Source organism: Perca fluviatilis, chromosome 2 (genome assembly GCF_010015445.1).
Source record: "Perca fluviatilis chromosome 2, GENO_Pfluv_1.0, whole genome shotgun sequence".
In the NCBI taxonomy this organism is placed as follows: domain Eukaryota; kingdom Metazoa; phylum Chordata; class Actinopteri; order Perciformes; family Percidae; genus Perca; species Perca fluviatilis.
Genome location: NC_053113.1, coordinates 33107395 through 33123598, shown reverse-complemented (window position 1 = coordinate 33123598; position 16204 = coordinate 33107395). Strand labels below are relative to the sequence as shown.

At 39.5% G+C, this 16204-nt stretch overlaps 1 protein-coding gene and 1 long non-coding RNA gene across 2 annotated transcripts in view; one reads left to right on the top strand and one right to left on the bottom strand.

Moving 5' to 3' along the window:
* stx1a (syntaxin 1A (brain)) overlaps nt 1–16204 on the bottom strand; it is an 88576-nt gene that overhangs the window by 6376 nt on the left and 65996 nt on the right. The gene's annotated exons all lie outside the window — the stretch shown is intronic.
* On the top strand, nt 4073–15738 carry LOC120549967. The gene is made up of 3 exons (XR_005637465.1): nt 4073–4177; nt 15152–15261; nt 15383–15738. It is a non-coding gene; the product is annotated as an uncharacterized LOC120549967 (long non-coding RNA).

The following is a 16204-nucleotide window of genomic DNA, read 5'->3' as shown; positions in this document are numbered from 1 at the left end:
GCTCGACAAAGAATATGCTTAAAGCTCGGGGTTTATAAAAAGACATAAAACAACAAATGTTTGTCACTTACAGACCAGAATTATCAATCCAAACCTGACTAGACTCAATTTTAACATCTTATTTGAACATACTGGCAGTGTAGGTAGCTTTATATCAGTTTACACTTTATAGAAAACAAAGACACACGTGGATAATAACAAGCACTCACGTTTTCATCCCACGACTCACACTCAGCATATTCAAACATTTAGCTACAAATAAACACACATATATCCTCTTTCCCATGCACACGCAACACTTGAGCAACAGCCAGAAATGCTGCACAACTGGTAAGGCCAGATGAAGTTTAGTACAATAGCATGGCTTCCGTAAACTACAAGATATGACATTAGAAAATGTTTGGCAGTGTGATGATTCTACGAGCTAACTATCCAACATGTCGTCTGTCCCCTTTGCATTATAAAACAAAACACCACTTTACAGTGAACTAAACCATGCAGGGCTTTTGATGAGAGGTAGAGGACACCAGAGAGAGAATGTCAAAGGAAAGATAAAGTAAATAAAGATATAGAGCTATAGATAACGTGGCTTTGCGGATTAGTGGCACATAACTTTGCCTGTACAACACAAAATAGACATCCCAACTGAATAAATGTCATATTTGGAAGTTGGAATGTATTAGTATAGTGTTACATATTTAGTAAATTCAGGAATTCACTTTTGGAAACATCTTATCGTTCACTCAGATAAACAGTTTGCAGCACCGCACATTTACAAAATAGCAACTCATGCGAAAACACCTCTGGCCCTGTACGCCGCGTGTAAAATGTGTCGTACAATATAATGCACCTTGTAATAGATTGAATTCATGACAACAGGAAACTGAAAATGTAAATCTGTTGTGTCTTTGCTCTGTTGTGTGTCTGCGGCTGTGTCTTTGAGTGCGACTGTGGTTGTGGTTTAGGCCAGCGTTCCCCCAACAATGACAATTCTCAGAACCACACAGCATATGATAATCATAATTTTCTTCTGTAGTGTTAAGTGTTAACAAGAACAGATAAACAGTCATTAATGGCAGCAAATGGGGATCAGAGGAAAACATGTTAGAGATATGACTTTACTATGATGTATACATTACAATATTTATAATGATCAGAACAAAATGCAGTTTAGAAGAAAAGCAGAAGGCAATATTTGATTTTAATGTAGCCGGGTTATGATGTTGTTGGAGTGTGACTGTTGTTTAGAAACGTTTCCACATCCTCTACTTTAAAAACCATAAATATTTGGTTCCTGCATTTTGATCATACTACATCAAACAACATACAATACTTTCACACATGCCACAAACGTGAATGGTTCTCACATTTAAAGCCACTATGTTTAGAATATGGGAATCCTCAATATTGGCGCCATCTGGTGGCAGCAAAGAGTGTAACGTGGCAGACAGCAACGCATGGAGCTACCTCCTGAAATAATCCACACAGTGGCTTTAAAGGTAAATTGCAAAACATGTCTTTTGAGCATTCATAAACAGCCATCCCTCTACATTCATAAACAGCCAATGTCCAACTTGTAAACTCTGTGGATCAATTCAAAAAAAGAATAGTTTGGCATTTTGTCTACAGTCTATACTATAATTATAAGTGGGGAATAATTATGTAGATGACCCTTGTAGTAGATTGGGGTCATGTGATGTATGAAATTCCTCTACCTTTGAGTGCTATTATAGACATTCACCAATAGGTGGCAGAGGTGTTCCACTGTGATCAGAGCCGTATATAGATAGAGTTTGTCCAACTCAAATCATGGTCGCCATGTCAGATGACACTGTAGAGTCATCTGAAGTGTAACCCTGTGGGGCGAATATGCTATCTTGAAATAAATCGCTTATTTTCACCATAAACAGGCATATACATGTTAAACGTTTTTCCCCATTGTAGTGAGTGACCACGTCGCCTAATAAGTCTCTGAGCAGTGTTTACCTTTCTTTTTCACTACAGTCTCGAGTCCTGACGTAACCTTTCGTAGTTCATCCATCGCCAAGAACTAAACTTACTCGATGCCGAAAATTGTAACTGTAACTAGTGCTGCATTGTAATGTACTGCATTGTTAGGCCAGCTACACACTGGCTGCGTGGCGTGAGCGTGTCAGCTGCGTGGCGTGTCCGTTTTTATTTCGGCTCCCATGTTAACAGGTTAGAGCTTGCACACTGCCTGCGCGACACGCACGTCTCAGCAAAACGCGTGCATGCTATAAATAGAACCAACGCCTACAACGCAAAATAGAATAGGAAAAGATGTTTATGTCATTTTGACACAAATGCATATTAATAAATGACATTTTGATGTTTGAAAGACACTTGGTTTTGACATAAATGCAGATATAATGTATTTACAAAAACAAATTATCGATTTTCAAATATTGCAACGAAATATTCTGTAGCCTATTCTATACTGCCGACGTTGTCTATTCTGTAATCAAATCAGTATATATTTATGTTTAACATGAAGTATACTGCTGCTTGAGTGCAGTAATTAATGGGAAACATACATGTGTATAAACAAGGCTAGCAGCAGCACCGCCTCAGACACGTTTCTGGAATGGGAGAAGGTCATGTGGTCTGATGAGACAAAAATCCCAACCGTGAAGCATGGAGGTGGAAACCTCATTCTTTCGGGATGCTTTTCTGCAAAGGGGACAGGACGACTGCACCGTATTGAGGCGAGGATTGATGGGGCCATGTATCGCGAGCCAACACACAGCCAGGGCAACTAAGGAGTGGCTCCGTAGAAGCATCTCAAGGTCCTGGAGTGGCCTAGCCGGTCTCCAGACCTGAAGCCAATAGAAAATCTTTGGAGGGAGCTGAAAGTCTGTATTGCCCAGCGACAGCCCTGAAACCTGAAGGATCTGGAGAAGGTCTGTATGGAGGAGTGGGCCAAAAGCCCTGCTGCAGTGTGTGCAAACCTGGTCAAGAACTACAGGAAACATATGATCTCTGTAATTGCAAACAAAGGTTTCTGTACCAAATATGAAGTTCTGCTTTTCTGATGTATCAAATACTTATGTCATGCAATACAATGCAAATGAATTACTTAAAAATTATACAATATGATTTTCTGGATTTTTGTTTTAGACTGTATATTACATCTGAGTTACAGATGACAGTTGAAGTCAGACTAGCTTAAATTCAAGTCATGACTATGGCAAGATCACAAGCATTTCCAATGCTTTTAGGTACATGGAGTGCTAGCGAAAAAAAACTAACACTAGCATAAGGCTTGGCTAACTTCAAACTTAATTCATTTCTAAAGCAGTGTTAGAACGTTTTTGATAGCATGGTACACATTAATGATGGTATTACTATATTTGTCCTACGTAATTTGTTATCATAAGTCGAAGAGAGAAATTTACATTTACCTCACACAATAATGAGTAGTCACTTGCCCTCCAGTTTGCTCTTTTCACCTTCAGCTCCCATACTTTTCACCTTTTTGGTTCACAGGGGAACTTGTGAAATCTTTTGCTGCTTTCCTGTCTTTCATTGCAGCCAAACGCGCAACAGTTGGGCATTTTTTCAGTGATTTATGCCATTTTTTAAATAATTTATTAAACTTCTCCACTATTCCCTGCACTATGTCAATGGGAATCAGATGAATGTTGATATCCAACATGGAGTCCATGAAACACGTGACCACCTCGGAACCAATCGCATAACTGGATAGCTAAGAACATTCGATTCCCTAGTTGGCCTAACTCTCTCTATATACGGCTCTGACTGTGATCTAGGTGAAACAATAGACAGTGAAAGAAATGGACACATAGACCAGTGAAATCAATTAGAAGCACTTTTCCAGTGATGGCTGAGTGTACTGCGCAGCCTCAAACTGAGCTTGACGGCGTAGATGTGACGTGAGCAACCTGTCTGAAATTTGTAAGTCTTCTGGTAGCTGCGCCAAGAGAAATCTCAATCATTCCGAATCTTACAGAGACCGATGGAGAGCGTGAGTAGGAGCTGTCCATCAGCATAGGAGCAGGAGCAAAACGTTGCTGAAATATTTTGTTCCGATGCTTTCATGGTCTCTCTATATGGGCGAAAGTTGCGTGGTCATGACGCAATCGTTAGCCTATTTCTACAAAAACAGCTGCTACTGGGCCATAACGTGAGATACAAGGTAGTGGAGCCTTTTATACATTGTTGTGTTTCTTTAGAAATAAACAATGGACAAATAGAGTCTTTAAACGCTTCAGATGTAAAGTTATTCGCTGTCAAAGTGACGCCAAAATGAATGGCAGTCAATTGAATGCTAATGGCAGGTGATGGCTTGTTAGCCTATGAACCTCTCCATAGGAGGAACGCTTTTCACACGCTCGCTTACCTAGGGTGACCAGATGTCCCCGGTTTTCACTGTGGCTGACAGACCCGAAATTGGAACGAAAGAAAGAAAACATTGAACAAATGTGTAGTCTTGCTGACTCAAGACAGCCAGAGCAAGCGCTGCTCAGAGCTCAGAGATGTTCTAGAATGCCCATATTTTACAATGCTAAAATGAATATTTACATGGAGTCTAGTGGGTTTAGCGAACGCAATTTCTGACTTTTTTTGTTTAAAAAAATAAAAAATAAAAAAGGATCTTTAACAGAAAGGTAGACCTCCTTAGAAATCCTTTCCATAATGTTGTCAGACACTTATATAGAATATGAATCTGAGCCTGTCAGTGGCAGAGAGCACTCTTATGAACGTAAATGCAAGCTGGACAATTGCCCTATTAACTTACATTGTAGCTTGTTTCGCCGTTGCCGAGTGCAGCGATCTCGTTTAATACTGAACCAATGTCAAAGGAAAATATTTCCTCAATAGTTTTAATTGTATCCGATACTCAATGAGCTGTTGCAGAAACAAGCCCAGCGTGAAGCAATAAAGCAAAAGCTGTCAGATAAATGTAGTGCAGTAAACATTTCCCTCTGAGGTGTAGTGGAGTACAAGTATGAAGTACTAGTATGAAGCAGCAGGGGCAATTCTAGGATCAGACCTTTAGGGGGGCTTAGCCCCTAATGAGAATGTGACACGGATATAGCGCATGCAACAGTGTTAATCTGCGCCATGAAATTACCAATTTCTTCACAACCACACTCCTACTCACCCTATGACAGATAGAGACTCAGCCAAAGGCATGAGTCTAGCACACAAACACCTCAACCAGAATCTAAGCTCTCCAATGATATTAGCGCCAGTTGCTGTGACAAATGGTTTGCGAGAAAATTAAAAATTAACCTACATGAAATGTTATATTTGCATTATGCATAAATAATATGTATTCTATTATAATGTATTCTCATGTAAACTATGTCAGCAGACATTTTTGTAAATTGCTTAGCCAGTGTATTCCACCATAATGGTTATTATATTGCCCGATTCCAGACAATCCCACTTACACACACACACATATACATGTATATATATATATATATATATATACCACTTACAAATATACTGTATATTTCTACTGATATGCTTCCTAGTGACATTAATGCAAAAATATGAAGAAAAACTATTACATTGTGTATGGTTAAAATTCTGAAGTGCAAAATAGTTCAGGCTACAGCACAAATATTTCCATCCATAGATAAGACTAATCAAATCTAACCTCTGAATTTCTTTTCAAAGTGCACCAGATTGATGCATGTAAACGTTAAAAATAGACATTTTCCTATAGGGGAGCATGCCTATGGAACCCCCTAGGGGGGCTTGTGCCCCAGTGCAGCTCTAGGTCTAGTGACACCCCTGGGGCAGTGTCCCCGTTTTAAGTTTTACAAAGATAAAAACATGACCTGTTTTGGAGGCATTTACGCTTCTGAGCTGAAAATGTCTGGTCACTTTACGCTTGCTCCCTTGAGAAAAATGTACAGGTTTCCAGCCTCAAATCGCCAGCAGAATGGCTAGAAAACATAAGGAGAAAGGTGGATAGGAAAAAGTAAAAGAAAAGGGTCCAAGTTTCTCGAGACTGATGCAGCAACAATGCAGCTCACAGAGCTTTTTGCCAGCAGCAGCAGCACTGCATCACTGGCCAGAGTATTGTTGTTGGGTTGGTGAATGCCAGACTCAAGATGCAGAGTGCAGGCTGATTAGTTGCTTGAAGATTTATTTCCAACACAAAAATCCAGGGTACAAACCAACAGGAATCCAAAACTGCAAAAAGTGAAAGTAACAACACAAGGTGTACAAACTGAGGCAAGCAAAAACTAAGTCCAAAATGCAAAAAGGAAAACAGAGCTGAATAAAAAAAAGAGAGCACAGAGACCGCAGGGAAGACTAATGGTGTAGACACATATAGCCGACGGGCGACCGTTGACAGAAAACCCCGTCGATATGATCAGTCGCGTCCCCGAGGTCCAAAAAACAGCCACAGAACAGACCAAAAAGAGGAGAGGAGACGTAATACATCTCTATAACAGCAGGCGGCGCTAATCTGTAATGTTGCCCAAGAAATGAAAACCGGCAGCTGATTGGACGAACGCGTCACATGGGTTTGTTTTCTCCGGAAATTCAGAGCCAGACTGTCATGGCGGCCGTTCAGAATACGATCTCATATTGTACTAAAATAGTTCACTGAAGCCTTTTTCCATCTTCGTAACATTGCCAAAATTAGGAATATCCTGTCTCAAATCGATGCTGAAAAACTAGTCCATGCATTTGTTACTTCTAGACTAGACTACTGCAATTCCTTACTATCAGGTTGCTCAAATAAGTCCCTTAAGACTCTCCAGCTGATCCAGAATGCTGCAGCACGTGTTCTGACGAGAACTAAGAGAAGAGATCATATTTCTCCTGTATTAGCTTCTCTGCACTGGCTTCCTGTAAAATCTAGGATCGAATTTAAAATCCTCCTCCTGACCTACAAAGCTCTAAATGGTCAAGCACCATCATACCTAGAAGAGCTCCTAGTACCTTATTGTCCTAGTAGAGCACTACGCTCCCAGAATGCAGAGCTACTTGTGGTTCCTTGAGTCTCTAAAAGTAGACTGGGGGCCAGAGCCTTCAGCTATTAGGCTCCGCTCCTGTGGAACCAGCTCCCAGTCTGGGTTCGAGGGGCAGACACCGTCACCACATTTAAGAGTAAACTGAAAACCCTCCTCTTTGATAAAGCTTATAGTTAAGGAGTGAGGAATTGCAGCGTCCGCCTAACTGGCCCACCTGCTTCTCTTCGTAGTCATCAGTTTTATTTATCATATAATCAATAATATAGCGAGAGTAGGGGGAGGCAGGCCAGTACAGCCCGATCTGGTTGGGGAGAGTTCTAGCCCGACCAGGCACCTCTCTTTAACCTGCCTCTCTTAGTCATGCTATTATAATTCTAGACTTCCGGGGAAGTTCCTTCCTTCCTGTGACACACTGAGCTGCTCATCTCTACTTGTTTCCTTTTGTATGCATCCTGTCCCAGAAATGCTTGTTACTAACCTAGCTCTGGGGAGTTTACTCCCCGGAGTCCTTATGTTTCTTCTGATTGATAATGTTTCCTGCTCCTGGCACTTACCAGTATTGCTCATGTGAAATTAACTCACGTCTAATGATGTAGGCCTACTCTTCTTCTTCAGGAAACATTATAGGCTGCCTTTATCCCTATCTTAGCGAATTGCATTGTCAGCTCAACATGAGTGTGCATCATGATTATGAAAATGATCGTGCCATTTAGTGCTGTCAAACTTAAAGTATTTAATCATTTCTGTTAGGTTAATTTGAAACATTAAACGCGTTAGAAATGAATCGCAGGTTGACCACGATTTCACTTCGTTGTATATGAGAGGTTGTAGTGAGCTGCTAGGATGAAGACTATGGTATTAAATTAAACGGGAAAACATCAGGCATGCATTGGTACCACTCTAAACGTGCGAACAAACAGGGAAGGGGGCTAAATAATTCACCAAATTTAACCAAAAGTTTAACCAAAAAGTCCTAGCTTGCACTTTCTGTCTGTCTTCCATCAGAGTGCAGTTTTTCCTTGTCTTTCATATTTGCGTTTACTATTGTGGAACTGGCAAAGACCTGGTGGTTGTTTGTGAAAGCTTCACAGACAACATTGATAGGGCCTAGTCATTTTCATAATTTCACAGCCTTAATATGAATCAAAAGTGTAATATGACATTGACCAAATATTAAATAGGTTATTCAATGCTAATTCTTTAACACAAAGCAACACATGTTATATACATTATATTTGAATAGTTATAGTATATAGTAACTAACACTCTCAGTGTAGTTTTGGTATAGGCCTACAATATATCTAACCCCTATGTTCAGGTACAGCAAGTAGCCTCTTAGCCAGTGACATTTCATTATTTGTATTTTATTTTCAATGCAGATGTAATGGCATTGTATATTTTTAGTTTTTATTTGAAGGCTGAGGCTTCATTAATAAACACAACCCCAGTTATCGTCATTGGTTTTGAGATGTTACTTGCTGTGAATACCTTGTCTGATAGGCAGTATTGTGGCATAGTATCAGGACATCCTGGCCAGTGTCTGTCCCACACGGCTAGGGGCGAATGGCCGGATGATGGGCCTATTTGGGAGAAAGTCCAGGGCTGTTTTTTATCCCCAGTCCGTCCCTGGCTGGGAAACAGGTGAAAAACATCAGGCAATCACGAGAGCGGAAAAAATCAAAAGACAGGAAGTAAAACAAGACAAGACAGAAAACCAGACCTTCAAAATAAAACAGGAAACGGAGCAAAATACAAAACAGAAAAACAGACTACCAAAATAAGACAAAACACAGAACAAAACACCAAAACCATAACAAGTGTAGAGGACCAGCAAGTGGAAGCTGAGCCTGAGCATCCACAGCCTGGTCATGATGAGGGACAGACAGCAGTGTTAATTTCATATCAGCAAGAGGTACTTGTAAGTGCCAGAAGCAGGACACATTATAATAGGCAGCCTTTATCCCTATCTTAGCGAATTGCATAGTCAGCTATCAACATGGGTATGCATCATGATTATGAAAATGATCGTGCCATTTAGTGCTGTCAAACTTAAAGTGTTTAATAATTTCTTTTAGGTTAATTTGAAACATTAAACAAGTTAGAAATGAATTGCGGGTTGACCACGATTTCACTTCGTTGTATGTGAGAGGTTGTAGTGAGCTCACTTTTGCTGCTAGGATGAAGACTATGGTATTGAATTAAACGGGAAAACATCAGGCATGCATTAGTACCACTCTAAACGAGCTAACAAACAGTGAAGGGGGCTAAATAATTCACCAAATTTAACCAAAAGTTTAACCAAAAAGTCCTAGCTTGCACTTTCTGTCTGTCTTCCATCAGAGTGCAGTTTTTCCTTGTCTTTCATATTTGCGTTTACTATTGTGGAACTGGCAAAGACCTGGTGGTTGTTTGTGAAAGCTTCACAGACAACATTGATAAGGCCTAGTCATTTTCATCATTTCACAGCCTTAATATGAATCAAAAGTGTAATATGACATTGACAAAATATGAAATAGGTTATTTAATAATGCTAATTCTTTAACACAAAGCGACACATATTATATCATCAATAATAGCTAATAACCTATATCTTTAAAATCATTTGTTTATTCAGGTTGAAGAAAGTTGCAGCACAAAAGATGACAGGGAGAGTGCAGGGAAGTGCCAGGATGTACCAGGATGCTCTACATCACCATTTTTCAAACGGCCCAAGTCAGATAGTCACAGCCTGGAACAATTTTTTGCTTACCATCCTCATCAAAAGCCTAAAAACCTGTCTCTACAGAGAGTGTTCAGTTGTAAAGATGGTACCAACCGCAAATGGCTCACATACTGTGAGGAGAATCACACATTATATTGTACAGTTTGTTTAGCATTTGCCAAGCCAGGTGAAACAAATCCCTTCATAAGTGGAATGCAGTACTGGAAGCATGTCAGTCAACGAGTAGAGGAGCATGAAAGGAGCAACATGCACAGGCTGTGTGCTGTGTGCTGAAGCTTATTTTTTACGGGCATCAAAAGATGATATAGCCAGTCTGCTTCATGGTCCCCAAGTAGTGGCCCACAGAGATCAAGAGCGGAAGAGACGGCAGGTGTTGGAACATGTTGTGACATAGTTAAGGTTATTGGCAAGAGAGGACTTAGCTACAGAGGGACACAGTCTGAAGCAGCTTACACTCCGGATGACATGAGCATTGATCATGGGATTTTTTTTTTAGAGCTTATCATTCTTCTTGGATAATATGATGTATGCATGAAGGAACATCTCACAGAGTGCATAGAAAAAAGCAAGAAGATGCATCAAATCCAGGCTAAAGGTCGAGGTTCTGTTGGGACATTTCTGTCAAAACCAACTGTAATCAAAGTCATATCTACAGTGCAGCAGTTAATTCAGGAGACTATTGCAAAAGAGGTTACCGAAGCTGGGATGTTTTCAGTGCAGATTGACACAACCCAAGACATCACATCCCAAGAGCAGTGCTCTATAGTTCTGAGGTATGTCAAAGACACAGTACAAGAAAGACTTTTTGCAGTGGTGAAATGTGAAGCATCTACTGGACAATATTTTTGTTCAGATGCTTGCAGATGTGATTGAAAAATGTATCTTGGAAATCAGCAACTGCGTCAATAATGCCACTGATGGTGCATTGAATATGCAAGGAAAATACAGAGGTTTTTCCACACTGTTGTCTTCTAAAGCGCCAAACCAAGTGCATGTATGGTGTTATGCACATGTGCTAAACTTGGTTTTGGCTAACACAACTGAAGTGTCCCTCTCCAGTGGATCCTTGTTCTCACTATTGAATGATATTGCAATCTTTTTTCGTGAGTCATACCAAAGGATGAATGTGTGGGAGCAAGGAAGCCAGGACAGTCAACAGAAGCGCCTTTCCATTATCGGAGAAACAAGATGGTGGTCCAAGGATGTTGCTTTGAAGAGGATTTTTGGGTCCTCTGGAAAGCCAGACCAGTGTGTCTACATTGACGTCCTCACGACACTGGACAGTTGTCAAGGCCAGGAAAACCTGAAAACAACAGTGCGTGTCAAAGCAAGAGGTTACTTGGAGGGTTTAATGAGATATGAAACATTTCTAACTGCTCAGCTTTTCCTTAGGAATTTTGAAGTCACAACACCACTCTCAAAATACCTGCAGACACACGGTGTAGACATCTTGTCTGCTCACCGAATGGTTCTGACCACCGAAGATGCTCTGAAGAACATGTCAAGAGATTTTGAGTCAGTGAAGAAAGCTGCTGATGTTTTTGTTCAGTGGGCAAATACAACACTGTCTGAAGAGGATTGTGACCTTGAACTGGAGGAAATGCTTCCCGAGAAAAGGAGGAGATAAAACGAAGATGATGGCTGGTGAGAAGGCAATTGATGAGAGCTTCACAAATGCCAACAGTGCCTATGAAGCACAAGTTCATAACCAGGTGATGGACACAGTCACAGTAAGCATCCATAGGCGCTTTTTAACCCATGGGTCCCACTATGCGAACTTGTCTCTCCTTGATCCAAGATACTTTACAGAAGTTTCTTCAACAGGCTTGCCTGATACTGCATTTCAGGAGATGAGCAAATGCTTGCTCAGGTTTGATAGCAGTGCAACTCCTGCTAAGTACCCAAGTGAGATTTCAACAGGCTGAACATAGTTAAAGTGTGTCTTGTAATATTGCAGCCTTCGATGGTGCGTATTGTTGTCCTCCAGGAAACATGGTGTAAAGGTTCTTCCAGTGGTTGTCCCTTTAGGCTACAGAGAAATTATTGACCCATCCACCAAATTAAAAGGAGTCACTCAGGGGAGAGAATCAGGAGGAATGATAATTTGGTATGAATCTGAATATACCGATTCAATAGAATTAATCAAAAGAGGTCAATTTTATATCAGCTGACGAAGACATATTTCTGCCCCACATACATTCCAGACTGAAGGTTGTCATGACATTGTGTAAAGACATTGTTGTCGTGTCCTGTTTTTAATGTTTCCTCATTCCCAAAACACAAAACAACACATGATTAAGTGTCTGTAAGAAGAAGCAGGCACAGAGCCAGAAGTATAAGGAATTTCAGACCCATCAGCAGATGAATGTGAAACAGTCTATTTTGGCAGACATGTTCCAGGACCTCCCTAAATAGTTGGAAATCTCAATGTTAAACCCAAAGTTACACGCTTCTGTCAGACAAAGCAGGTGGAGAACTGAATGTGACTTTGCAGCTTCTCTCGCCCCCATTGGACCGAGATCAAATGGTTAGAAAAGTCACCTAACCGCTGAGTGACAGCAGCCAGAGTCTGAGAATTGTGGGAGAATGTTTGTGGAATTTGTTTCAACACAATTAAACTTGATATGATTGATATGAGGAACACATCAGGTAATACTGTTGCACGACAACACTGAACCAACTGGTTCATGGGACTTAACTTTTACTTTTTGTTTTAAGCTTAATACTGGACCAACGTCAAAGACTGGTGTTCCCATCAGTCACTTAGACACAAAAACATGGAAAATAATAAAAACTTTTTTGCGAATTTGAGGATGTTTTTATTTTTTATTTTGCCATTTCCATCAACATTTTCTAATGCGATACTTCAAAATGTGCATACAAATACATTGATGGATACATGACTTGTGTCAGATAAAAGCAAGTGCCTTGCAGTGGAAGGTGGTAAAATATGTGGACAATTTATTAAAGGGAAAAATCCCACGAATTTGAAAGTACATTTGAGAAACGTGCAAAACAAATGAAAAATGCACTTTTAAAGAATCTGGGTCTGAAGAAAACAGCATTAGGTTGAATGACATGCCTGTCAGTGAAATCACGGAGTGTGCCATCTTCAACCAGAGGTGGGTTTAAACTCTGCTGAGCTGCACTTTCATCTTTTAGCATTGCTTTGAGGCTTTGCAGTATTGGGATATAATGATAGTGCCTCTTCTGCCCTGTAATATTGTACCCAAGTGAGATTTCAACAAGCTGAACATAGTTAAGAGCAGCAGTCAATCACACGAAAACGAACATTTTACGTGTAAATACATTAATGTAACGTTAATCATAAAAAGCCGGTTAACTAACGTTCGCCAGCCCAACCGGCCCCGTTTTAGCTTGCAATATCTGGTTAGCTAGCTAAATAGTCGGCCCAACCATGAGATGGACACAGAGGGCTAACGTTATCATTTGTAACATTAGCGAGCCAACTACCACCAATGGGCCTGTAACATTAGCTAGGTACGGATGAACTGGCTACAATAACTAGGCCTGGAAAACTCAATTCCTTTTAAGGATTGGGGTTATTGTGAGTCACTCACTAAACTGATCCGGGTTGTGCGAGTCACTTGAGTCACTTGAGTCAGTATTGCGAAATCACCAAGGAAACTCAGTCCTAGCCCATTGTCTCTAACCACTAACATAGTAGGAAGTTCTGTGGATTCACTCGGTGCAGACTCACTATTTCATATCTGAAATATAGGCTTTCAATTTAGACATAAAAACAGGAACGGCGAAATGTAAAGTAAATAAATATTTTTTTTTATATAGTTTTTTTATATAGAAGTGAAAGAATGGCTTTTGTTGTGGATTTGCTTTTCACCCTGACTCGAGGAGAGGCTTCACTCGCTCGTCTGCTACAGATCCACTCATGACAACGTAGCCGCCTGATTCGTGCGACTGACAGACCTACACGATGACTCATGAGTCCCACGGTCTAAGCGCCGAGGCAAGCTTGCAATGTTTAGGGCCTTTATATGAACACAATATATTAGCCAGTATTTTTACGGACTTTTCTTACAGTTCACCACAATACTTTATGTTGAACTTACTGTTGAATAGATAGAACTGAACATTGTTTTATACGGTATGTACTTAAAATGTAAGTGTTAGTTCTAAATCCTTGGATGTTGGTTAGAAAATACTGTAACTTAATGTGTTTATTTGAAACATATGTAATGTTTATTGTCAGACGCTAGAAGAGGAAGTAAATGTTCTGTGTGCTTTGACTGTGAGGAAAAGGAAACTTCAGAGTCCAGACATGAGTTGATGGAAAGTAAAGGACATAGTTGCCCTACTAAAATGGGAAGTAATCCTTGCAATACAAGAAAAACATTTCAGTTCATGAGCTGGACAAAACAAAAGGGATATTAGAAATTGTGAGGAAATCTGTCTCTGTCATCAAACGTTTACTCATGTAGCTGTAATGTGGGATGTTTAAACAGGGACAGAACTAAATAATACATTAGCCTAATACATTAGCCTTAGAATTTAGAGAAATGTGTTTTACAAGAATTTACAACCAATGGCCAGAAAAAACACACCAACCAACGCAAAGACATTGTTGTAATATATCTCCTTCTGAGAGAGAGATTCAGCCTTAAAAAAAAGAGACATTTTGGCTGGGCTCCAATACAATACAACATAACAAACAGGTTCAACGGATTCACGGAATCTGGAGATAAATAAAACAAGTAGACAGTTACTGGAGGGTAAAGGTTGCCTTGCCTTAAGTAATCCTCTTTTTATGCTCTCTCTCTCTGTGTGTGTGTATATATATATATATATCTCATTTACAACATAGTAGTTATAAAGTATATGAAAGTATTTAGTCTGTAACTTCATGTAAATGTAGCTTACAATACTTTTGTACTTTTACTTAAAGGAGCAGTGTGTAGGATTTAGAGGGATCTATTTATCACCTAATGTTTCTAGTGTTTTTGTGTATGTACTGTATGTGTGGTTGTACTGCTGCCTGTCTTGGCCAGGACACTCTTGAAAAAAAGATTTTTAATCTCTTCCTGGTTAAATAAAGGTAAAATAAAAAATAAAAAAATATTGGCAGAATATAATAATAATAGAATGGAATATAATATTCATAATTATGTTTTCATTAGTATATAATCACCTAAAAATAAGAATGGTTGTGTTTTAGAATGAGCCCTTGATATCTACATAGGGAGTGTGTCCTCTTTCACAGAGCCCACTATGCTGCTCGCCACTCATGAAAATGAACAGTGAAGTAGCTTGAGAAAGAATATGCTTAAAGCTCGGGGTTTATAAAAAGACACATAGAGATACAGAATGAAAATAAACATCAATAATATGCATTGAAAACTGCTAAGAATAGTTACTTTATATAATAAAAACTAAATACATTTCTCTTTCTTTGTGTTTTTCCCTCCAGATACAGTCTCATACAGAGACACAATTAATGGGTCTTTTCTCATCCAGTACATTGTTGATGTATTCAACACCTTGGCACATAAGGAACACATTCAGGATCTTTTCCTAAAAGTAAGTGTAAAGTAATATCTGTTTGTGAGGCAATAACACCACATAGCAAGCTGTGATGATGAAGCTCTTGTTTTATTAGGCTTTTGCTTAATTTAATGCATTGTTTGTTTCAACCACACAGGTCACGGAATGCTTTGAAAAGTATTTCGTTGACGGCCAGATGCCGAACATAGACAGAGTCTCTTAACAAAGCACTTCTACTTCTTCCCGGGTCTCTAAGGGCAGGATTCTCTGTTGTCTAACACAGATTTGTAGCCACATTTTAAATTATGTTGCAATGTTTTTTGAAGTTAGCTACTTGGTAAATTGATCAAACTTTTGGATGAATCACTGAAAGGGCCTACCGGGCAGTGAACCAAGTGACAGAAAAAAGAGATGCAAATAGACACAAATTGAGAACAAAGACCCAATCTAGAACTACTCAAGATCTACAATGATAAAGCTGCGTCATTTTGTGTCTCTTTTAGTCTTGGTGTTTTTTTGGGGGGGAGGGGGGGGGATCTTACATGACTGCATTCAGGAGCCTGCAGTCTTATAATCTATCCTTGATTAAACTTAAATAATATAAACATTTATATTTGTATATATACTTAACAGTGTGTAAGCCTTTGAATTAAAGGAACATAGACATTTTTATCAACTTACATTTAACAGGTTGCTTACTCATGGTTGTCCTGCAACTAGTCAACAGGATATTGGATGATTGGTGTCACCAGGCTCCTAGTTCTTCTATCAAATTTTAAAACACAAGAAATCTAATTTATGAAATCATTTGGATGTTCTTTACAGCCAAAGCAACATTGTTTTCATTTTAAATTTCTTAAAAGTTATAAGACACCATGTCTGGTGTCTTATAACTGCACTGCCATTAACTCAGACACAGTGCCCCTGTTAATCATCAGTACTCTTGGTAAAAACTAGACAAACATCTTTAGCATGAAAC